Raw genomic sequence first — 7,824 nt, forward strand, 5'->3', positions numbered from 1 at the left:
CGCCACCCGCTCCCCCGGCGACAGCGCGGAGGAGTCCGAGGCCGGCGGCCGGGACCGGGGGCGCGCCGTCGCCAGCGGCTGCCGGGCGTCGGGAAAGGAGGCAATGGGGAGGGGGGAGAGGGGCGGACTGTGCGGACGGTGGTCCTGGCGGCGGACGGGGTCCGGACTAGGGAGGTGGGGAGGGAGATGAGCCCGCACCGCGCGTCACTGGCGAGAAGCCGCCGCCGCCACCCGCACCGCCGCCGCCATCTTCACTTCTGCCCCAGTTTCTCCGTCTCGCAGGCTCCGCTCCGGAGCGCCGGGGGAGGGGCAAACGGGAGGAGGAGGAGGGAGGAGACCGGCGGGCGGCGGCACGGCCGCGAGGGGCGGAGCTCCGGGAAACGGGCGGTAAGGCCCTTGCGATTGGGCGGCTCAACGTCGTCGGGCCACTACGCTGTAAGGCACGTGCCGATTGGTCCGTTCGGCTCCCGAGCCCAGCCCCCCGCGGGGTGGGAGCTCTCCGGAGTGTTCGGGAGAGCACGTGTTGGGGGAGGAGGAGGTGCAGGGGCTGTGCCGCGGCGGGGAGGGCGTCCTGGAGGGAGGGCGAGTGTGTGTCCCCAGGGAGGCGGGGAGGGAGAGGGTCTCTTGCGTTCACTCGCTGAGATTTCCCTGGGGCAGCCCTGATTATTTCGCGGACCCTTAGGAGTTTGTTGTTGTTGTTTCTCATCCTTAATCCGCCGCTGTATTGTAAAGTGAAAGTGTAAAATCAATTGAGACTAGAAATTCACAGCCTTGTATTGGAGAAGTAAGATAGTTATGTAAAGGCTTTTCCAGAAGGTGATAGTGGGATCTTGGAGCTGGTTTTGCAGCAACTTCTTTTACTACCCTAGTTTTCCTAATTTCCCCACCACCTCCACTATCACATACCCACACAAAGACAAAATGTGGAAATTTCCACTAATTTCCTGATTTAAGTGATTCATGATTTTTTTTTTTTTATTACTCTTAAATGAAGGGTTTTTTTTAACTTATGATCAATGGGATCATAATGGCAAATTCTTGAATGGATCTGTTTTGGGGTTTTTTTTAGGGTACCAGTTCATATCTTCCTTCTCAGAGGTTTCTGTGATCCCTTCAAAAAATCATGTACCTCTTTCAAGGCAAAAACTGAAAACATGAAGCTTCTTCTCCATCATGTTATTTGTTAAATCAAGGGTCTGTAAAACGTTCTTAAGAAGGATATATATCACTTTTCCTCTGTTAATGCATTGCACACACACAAACACTTTTGCTTAGGAAAATCTTTTGAGCAAAATAAATGAAAATTTATTTATAAATCAGAATAGACTAGGTACCCCTTGAGACAGATAATGGAACACTTTTGTAGGTCACCAGCTCCAACATCAGCCCAGAATGGGCCAAAAAGTGATTTCAAAGCCAATATTTATTGGATGTCCATGTGAGCCCTGGGGAAGCAGGATAAACCAATGGACATTGCCAGTTTTAGAGCCAGACAGACCTAGATTTGAGTCCTATGACTTCTACTTCACTATGTGGCCTTGATTAGATTATTTAACCTATTTTTCTCATTTGTTAAATATTGCATAATTATAGATCTATGCAGGGTTGCGGTGAGGTCAAAATAAGATGAGCTAGGCTGGCCGGTTAGCTCAGTTGGTTAGAGCGTGGTGCCGGTAACACCAAGGTCCTGGATTTGATCCCTGTACTGGCTAGCAAAAAAGGAAAAAAGAATTTATGTCAAACACCTAGAGTAGTTTATACACATAGTAGGCTCAGCAAATGGAAGCTTTTATTTGTCAAGTGCTCTCTGTGTACCACCACTGTATATAATTTCTGTCTTTTAATGCTCAAATCACACTATAGGGCAAACAATATTATCCCCATTATATAGATGAGGACATTGGGCCTCAAACACCTTAGGTAAGAAGCATAGACTAAAACCCAGGTCTGATTCCATTGCTCCTTCCACTATACCACAGCAGCTATCTAGTACTGGGATCCGAACTCGTGACCTTGGTGTTATGATGCTGCGCTCTGACCAACTAAGCTAACTGGCCAGCCCCTAATAGTTAATAATTTAGAAGTAACAGACTATTCAAAGCCAATAAATATATATATATTTACATGTATATATGATAAATGCAGTAAGAGTGCTATGGAAGTTAAAGGAGGAAGTGATTCCAGCCAAGAGAATAAGAAAAGTCATTAAAGCTGAGCTTTCAAGAATGTTCTAAGCAAATTGAATATTTGGCTTAAACCTAATCCTTTTAGATTTGCCCCTGAACAAACCACACTATGCCCACACTTTGCCTCATTTCTCTTTCTTCCAAATCTATCCTTCTTCATCTTTTCATTATCCATCCTGCTTTTAACTTGATTTACCCACTCCTAGTTTCCTAGAACTTTCTCTCCTGGTTGAAATTGGTATCCTCCCTCTAGGCAGCTCATTCAAACTGCCTGCGTGGTCTTTGACTGAAAACCACCCTGGCATTGCTACCTTTTTGTGGTCCCGAATGTTATGTTAGTGGGAGTTTTTCTCTCCCAGAGCTCTAACACTCTGATGGGTCACACTTTGAACAGGGAAAAACAAGTAAAGTCATGAAGTTGTGAAAGCCCATCACATGGATGGGGGAGGAGGAGATACAGATAAGGGAATGGAGATGAACAGGGTTCAAGCAGAAGCTCTTTGAAGAGTCAAAGTGCGATACGAGCCTACAAAAGGAGGCTGGGGGACTTCCTTTCTAATAATTTGGACTAATTCTTCCTTTGAGGACAACTAGAAAAGTTAGACAAAATATTTAAATCTGAGGCACAAGAAAGCTAATAAAATAATGATGAATTACCACACCAAGATCCAAGGGATAAATAAGACCCAGGAAAGTGAGTCCTGTGCAGTTCTTCTGACAGGCACTCAGAGCTAAGACAACAGGGATTGTTGTCTAGGACCCTCCAATGCCGTGAGGAGTACTAATGAACCCCTCTTACTTTGTGTTGAGTCCTAAAAGACTGCATCCCTGAAAAAGGCCGTATCTTAGATTTGTTTTCCCCAAAAGGCAGACCTTGAGACAAGGATTTGGCTATTAGTATTTTCTTTAGGAGGTGATTGCAGGAAGCACTGTGTGGAAATGGAGAAATAAGATAGGGACAGGAGAAAACCCAGTAAAAGGTGGACTGATGACTGTTTTAGCACAGAGGCAACTGGAACTCAATCCCACTGGGACCTCTCTGAGAGACTGTATGAGACCCACCTCACAATTAATCTACTGAGGAGGGAAGAAGCTGAGGTTATTTATCCATCAACTCCATCTCTTGGTAGTTGAGGGTTGTTCCTGGATTAGCTCTCTGACACCTCAAGCCTTCCCTGCTTGTGGGCAAAAGCCAGCCAACAAAAAGAAAAATAAAAAGGAATGGAAATAAGGCTTTTTTTTTTAAAAGATAAGAAATTTTTAGCAGCCAACCCATACTAAAAGAAATAATAAAAGGTATTCTTCAGGCAAAAGAAAAATGATTCCCCAGTGTAAGCTTAGGCATAAAGAAATGAAGAAGAATAAAAACGAAAAATATGTAGGTATGTGAATGTTGACTGAATAAAACAATGGGACTTAAAACATAGAGGAGACAAAAAATATCACTGGCCAAACTGACACAAGAAGAAATAGAAAACCTGACAAGTTCTATAACTACTGAAGAAATCAAATCCTAATTTAAATCTTTTCTACATGCAAAACTCCAGGAAGAGATAACTTCACTACTGAATTCTACCAAACAGTTAAGAAAGATATCATGTCAATATTATGTGAACTCTTCAGACAGAGAAAAAAGGAAACACCACCCAGTTCATTTCATGAGACCAGCATGTCCTTGCTATCAAAATCTTACAAGAGACATTAAAAGAAAGGAAAATGATATGAACATAATAAATGTAAAAGTCTTAAATTTTAACAAAACAAATTCAACAGTATATAGCAAGGATAATAGCTCATAGACAAGTTGGATGATTTGACATATGACAAACCAATATAATTAACAATATTAACAGAATAAAGGAGAAAAAAACCATTAAATCATCTCAATAGAGGAAGAAAAAGCATGTTAAAAAATTCTGTAACCATGCTCACATCAGCAGCACTTGGGAGAGTGTGGTGCTGATAACACTAAGGCCACAGGTTCAGATCCCTATATAGGGATGGCCAGTTAGCTCACCTGGAAAGCATGGTGCTGACAACACCAAGTCAAGCGTTAAGACTCCGTTACCAGTCATCTTTTGAAAAAGAAAAGAAAAAATTGGCCCTTGTCCAACAGTGACATGCAAATTAGTGAAGCATTTCATAATAATAATAAAAAAAACCACTATAATCATTCATGAAAAAAATTCTTAGCAAACTATGAATAGAAGGGAACTTCCTAAATTTGACAGAGGGTATTTATAAGAACCCTATAGGAAACATCTTTGTAATGGCAAAATGTTGAAAGCTTTTCCCATAAGATTGGAAACAAGGATATCTGTTCTCACCACTCCTTTTTAACATTATACTAGGGTTCAAGATAGTGCAGTAGGACAAGAAAAAAGTTTTTAATGTAAGGTTCAGTTTTCTGAGGCAGCTGCCAAAGTTGGCAGAGGGGCAGATCTTATTGCTCAGTGGTTGAAACCTCCAAGCCTGCCTACGAGCCAGAGTGGCCAAGCATGTACTGCTGGGCTGGAAGGTGATGGTCATACATTGTGAGGACATTAACAGTTCTGGTAACTTCTACAGAATTAAGTTGAAGTGCCAGGCTTTGGTCTTCCTCCACAAGTGCATGAACACCAACCCATCCCATGGTCCCTACACTTCCAAGTCCCCAGGAACATCTTCAGGTAGACTGTGAAAGCCATGCTGCTCTGCAAGATCAAGCATGTCCAGACCACTTTAGAGAAATGTAAGGCATTAGATGAAAAGAAAAAAAAAAGGGGGGGGGGGATAATTTCTGCTCAAATTTGTGTGTCTGAAGCCCACATATAAATTTCCCTACCTGAGACACCTGGCTTATCAGGTTGGCTGGGCTACAGCTACCCTGGAGAGGAAGACAAAGAACAAGGCCAAGATTCACTACAGGAAGAATTAGTTCAAATAGGCCAAAAAGAACATGGGGAAGAAATCCAGCAAATAAACAGAGGTCCTCAAGACTCACAAAGTAGTGGTCTGCGCTCAATAAAAACTGTTTATCCTACATTTAAAAAAAAAAAAAAAGCTTTTGGAAAGGAAGAAATAAAAACATCATTATTTTCACAGGAAATATTTTAATACATGAAAATTAGAATGAATAAGTAAATTTAGCAAAATAGCTAGAGACAAAGTTAATGTCCAAAAAGATCAATTGTTCCTATATACAAAAAAGTTTTAGAAAATAAAATTTTAAAAATACCATTTAAAATAATATTAAGAACTACCAAATATCTAATATATAAGAACAAATCTAATAAAAGATGTGTAAAGCCTCTACAGAGAGCTTAAGACATTTTTGAGAGAAATCAAAGATGATCTAAATAAACAGAGGAATATATCATGTTCATGGACTAGTAGACAATATTGTGACATTGTCAAGACTCCCCAAACTGATTTATAGATTTAGTGAAATCTCAATCAAAATTCCAACACTTCTCCTCCATCCCAGTAGAACTCCACAAGTTGTATTTCAAACTTATGTGGTTATGTAAGAAGAGAAAAAGAGATAAATGAAATAAAGTAAAGAACTCAGACACAGACCAAAGCATAAGGAACGCATGACATATAGGCACTTCAGGGCAGTTTAGAAAGGGAAATATTTGTAATAAGTTGTGCTGGAATAATTTGATATCATTTTAAAATTAAGTTGAACTCCTACCCATATCATACACAATGACCAGGTAGATTGTAGCTCTAAATGTAAAAGGCAAATAATCAAATCTCTAAGAAGATAAGATAGAAGAATATCTGTATGACCTTAGGATAGGGACAACTTCCTAAAATAGACATTTTTTAAAAATTAGAAAAAATAAAAATAAATTATTAGACTGATAAATAAGAATTTCTGTTTGTCAAAACAGATTATTAAGAGATTGAAAAAACAATCCACAGAATGGAGGAAAATATCTGCAATACATGTTACTGACAAAGGACTTATGTCCAGATTATATTTTTAAGTTCCTAGAAATTACAAAGAAAAAAACAGAAAACCAAAAATTTTTTAATGGGAAAAGGTTAGAATAGGTACTCCACCAAAAGCATATACAAATGGTCAATGAACATTCAAAAAGGTGCTTGATCTCATTAGTCATCGGGGAAAAGCAAATTAAACCACAATGAGATACTACTGCATATCCTCCAGGATGGCTATAATGAAACAGACTGACAATAGCAAGTGTTGACAAGGGTGTGGAACAAGATCTCTTACTTACAGTTGGTGAGAGCTTAAACCAAAACAATCACTGTGGAAAATAGTTTGTTATGTTCTACTAAAGTGGAGATATATGTGTCAAACAATTCTACTCCAAGGTATATACCAAATAAATGTGCATGTACTATGCACCAAGAGACAAGGAAAAGAATGTTCAGAGCAGCATTATTTGTAAAAGCCTCAAACTGGAAATAATCCAAATGGACATCAAAAATAGATTATCATGGTATGTTCATGCAATGTAATACTATAAAGCCATAAATATGAATGAGCTACAGCTACTTGCAAGACTGTCATGAATCTCACAAAAATAATGTTGAGTAACAGAAGCCAGGAATGGTATAATTCCATTGATATGAGCTTCGAAACCCAGCAAAGTGAAACTCTATTGTTAGGGATGTTTAGGTAGTAAAACTAAGTAAAGCAAACAAGGGGTTACCTTAAAGGGTAGCAGATACTTTGAGGGGAGAAGGAGTATTGATTGGGAGGTAGCACAAAAGGAGCCCCTGGAGTGCTGACAGTATTCTGGTTCTTGACCTGGGTGTTGGTTACAGGGTGTTCATTTATTGTAATTCATTTAGCTATACATTTTAATTTCATGTACTTCTCTATATGTATACTAAATTTCATTATAGTAAAAGATTTTTTTAAAAAGAGTGGCCCTACCTCACACCATATAGAAGTATTAACTCAAAGTGAATTGTAGGACTGGCCAGTTAGTTCAGCTGCTTACAGTACAGTGGTGTAACACTAAGGTCAAGGGTTTGGATCCCTGCACTGGCTAGCCACAAAAAAAAAAAAAAAAACCCAACAAAAAGCAAAGCAAAGTGTAGACCTAAATGTAAAAACTAAAGCTTTAAAACTCTTAAAAGAAAACATAGCAGTAAATCTTTGTAACCTTGGATTAAGGAATGATTTCTTAGATAAAAAAGCATATTTAAAAAAAATAGATAAATTGGAAGTAGTCCAATTTATCATACTCAAATAGATAAATTGGACTTAATCTCACCTAACACTTTTGTGCTTCAAATGACACCATCAACCAAGAACACCAAGAATAGCAACCCATGGAATGGGAGAAAATATTTGCAAATTGTGTATCTGATAAGGGACTAGTGTCTGGAATATATAAAGAATGCTTACAACTCAACAATAAAAAGACAATTCAATTTTTTTCCTTTTTTTTTTTGAATCATAATTGATTATACATGTTTTGAGATTCAATGTTGACATATGTTGATCAAATCAATATTACTAGTATGTATATTGTTACAAATTGTACTTATTCTTTATGCCCCTTGTAGAGTCTCTCCCTATGCCCTCCCTCTTCCCCATTCCACCACTGATAACACTAGATTTCTTCTCTCCCTCTGAAAGAGTAGTGGTTACTCTGTTGATTTGTTGCCTAGA

Source organism: Galeopterus variegatus, unplaced genomic scaffold (assembly GCF_000696425.1).
Source record: "Galeopterus variegatus unplaced genomic scaffold, G_variegatus-3.0.2 Scaffold1400, whole genome shotgun sequence".
In the NCBI taxonomy this organism is placed as follows: Eukaryota; Metazoa; Chordata; class Mammalia; order Dermoptera; family Cynocephalidae; genus Galeopterus; species Galeopterus variegatus.